Below are 2,403 nucleotides of genomic sequence, written 5' to 3'. Positions count from 1 at the left end.
AAAAATGTCCTTAATGCAATCAACACTGAAAACAGTTCAGACCATAATGTCACTGTGAGAGGCATGGAGGTGGGTCGCTTAGGTCTCCCTTAAAAGAACTTGCTCACAAGAAAGTGAGTGGACATCTTCCAGGTGTAGCATCTTCTGGGTGTGCCACAACAGTTGGAGGTCATGGTTGTGTCCGTGACAGCCTAGGCATGACTTAGCATGGTGGAGCACAGAGACCTGACCACTTCACCCCGCGTGGAACTCTCTTTTCTATGGGCAGGCTTTGCTTAGGACCTCACCATGGGCTGGCCAAGACTCTCCCAGGGATGTGTCTCGTTCTTATGCTTTTCCTACTTGCTCTCCTTTCTTCCCTCTCTCCTTTCACAGGTGGGAAGGCCCCCTCCCGCCTACTTCTGTCTCTTCTCCTCTTTGTCTTTCTTTCTTAAGTATTAACCCCCGTAAATGTTAACAGTTCAAACTCCACCTTAGTGTCTGCATTCTAAGAAACAAGTTCAACTGACATAGTCCTTCAAACCCCAGTTATCGGAAGCAACTTCTGTCCATATTTTGAATTTCACATTTATTTCCAGAGATTTTCATATGTGTAAGTATTGTGGGCTTTATATTTCAAGATGTTTGATGTCTACTTCTTTTTCCTTTCAGAATAATATCATATACATATGAAGAAGAGAGGAGAAAGCATTTTTGTGAGGGGTTCTTTCATTTTTTATTTTAAAGATGTGGGGTACAATTCAGGGTTTAGGTATACAGATGTTCATTATGCAGGTACCATTATGCAGTGTGCTCCTCCCTCCCCTGGAAGTTTCCTCAACTACCAATCCCACTCCCCTTCCCCTGGCAGTTTCCCACTACTACCAATCCCTTTCTTATAGTATTATGATAATTGTTCAAGATCCGCTTATGCGTGAGAACATATGGTACTCTGTTCTTTGTTTCTGTAATAGATCACTGAATATGATTGACTCTAAATTCATCCAAGTTGCTGTGAAGACCATATGCTTGCCCTTTTTTATGGATGCATAATATTCCTTTGTGTATATGTACCACATTTTTAAAAATCCAGTCCAGCTTTGACGGGCAGCATGGTTGGTTCCATGTTTTTGCTATTGTGAATAGAGCTGCAACAAACATGCATGTGCAGGTATCTTTTTGGTAGAATGATTTGAGTTCCTCTGGTATATTCCCAGTAGGTGAATTGCTGGGTCATATGGAAGGTCAATTTCTAGTTCTTTCAGAAATCACCACATTGTCTTCCAAAGAGGTTGCACTAGTTTGCATTCCCATCAGCAGTGTAGAAGTGTTCCTTTTTCTCTGCTTTCTCGCCAGTATCTGTTGTTGTTTGTTTCATTAATGATGGCCATTCTTACTGGGGTTAGGTGGTATCTCAGTGTGGTTTTGATTAACATTTCTCTGATGATGAGTGAAGCTGAGCACTTTTTCATGTGTCTGTTGACTGCCCTTATATCTTCTTTTGAGAAGTGTCTATTCATGTCTTTTGCCCACTTTTGATTGGGGCTGTTTGTTTTTTTCTTTTTGGCACATTAGCGTTCCTTGTAGATCCTAGATGTTAGGCCTTTGTCAGATATACAGTTGGCAAATATTTTTTCCGATTCTGTGGACTGTCTCCTTGCCCTCTTGATGGTTTCTTTGGCTTTGCAAAAACTGGTCAGTTTGATGAGATCCCACTTGTCTATCTTATTTCTTATGGTATGGGCACTTAGGGTTCTGATCAGGAATTGGTTGCCAATTCCAATTTCCATAAGGGTTTCTCCTGCATTTTCTAAAATTCTTATAGTTTGAGGTTTTACGTTTAGGTCTTTGATTCATTTAGAGTTAATTTTTTTGTATATGGTGATAGGTAGGGGTCCTGTTTTAATCTTCTGCATGTGGTCAGCCAGTTTTCCCAGCCAGTTTTCCCAGTTACTGTATAGGTTTTCCTCTTCCCAGTGGTTGTTATTGGAGGCTTTGTCAAAGATAAGTTGATTGAGGCTTTGCTTCCAGAATCTCTATCCTGTTCCTTTGGTCTGTATGCCTGTTCTTGTACCAGTACCAGGCTGGGCTGTTTTGATTACTGTAGCCTTATAGTAAAGTTTGAAGTCTGGAAGTGTGATTCCACCTGCTTTGTTTCTTTTCCTAAGGAGTGTTTTGACTATTTGTGGTCACTTATGTTTCCATATGAATTTCTGTATTGTTATTTCCAGGTCTGAGAAGGATGATGTTGGTAATTTAATGGGTATTGTGTTCAATCTGTAGACTGCCTTAGGTAGGATGGACATCTTAACAACGTCAATTCTTGCTATCCATGAGCATAGAATATTTTTCCATTTGTTTGTGTCTTCTTGGATTTCTTTGAGCAGTGTTTTGTAGTTCTCATTTTAAAGGTCTTTCACTTCT

This window comes from Carlito syrichta, unplaced genomic scaffold, assembly GCF_000164805.1.
Source record: "Carlito syrichta isolate Samal-C Ts95f unplaced genomic scaffold, Tarsius_syrichta-2.0.1 Scaffold303798, whole genome shotgun sequence".
Classification (NCBI taxonomy): domain Eukaryota; kingdom Metazoa; phylum Chordata; class Mammalia; order Primates; family Tarsiidae; genus Carlito; species Carlito syrichta.
Note: the sequence above shows the minus strand (reverse complement) of the source record.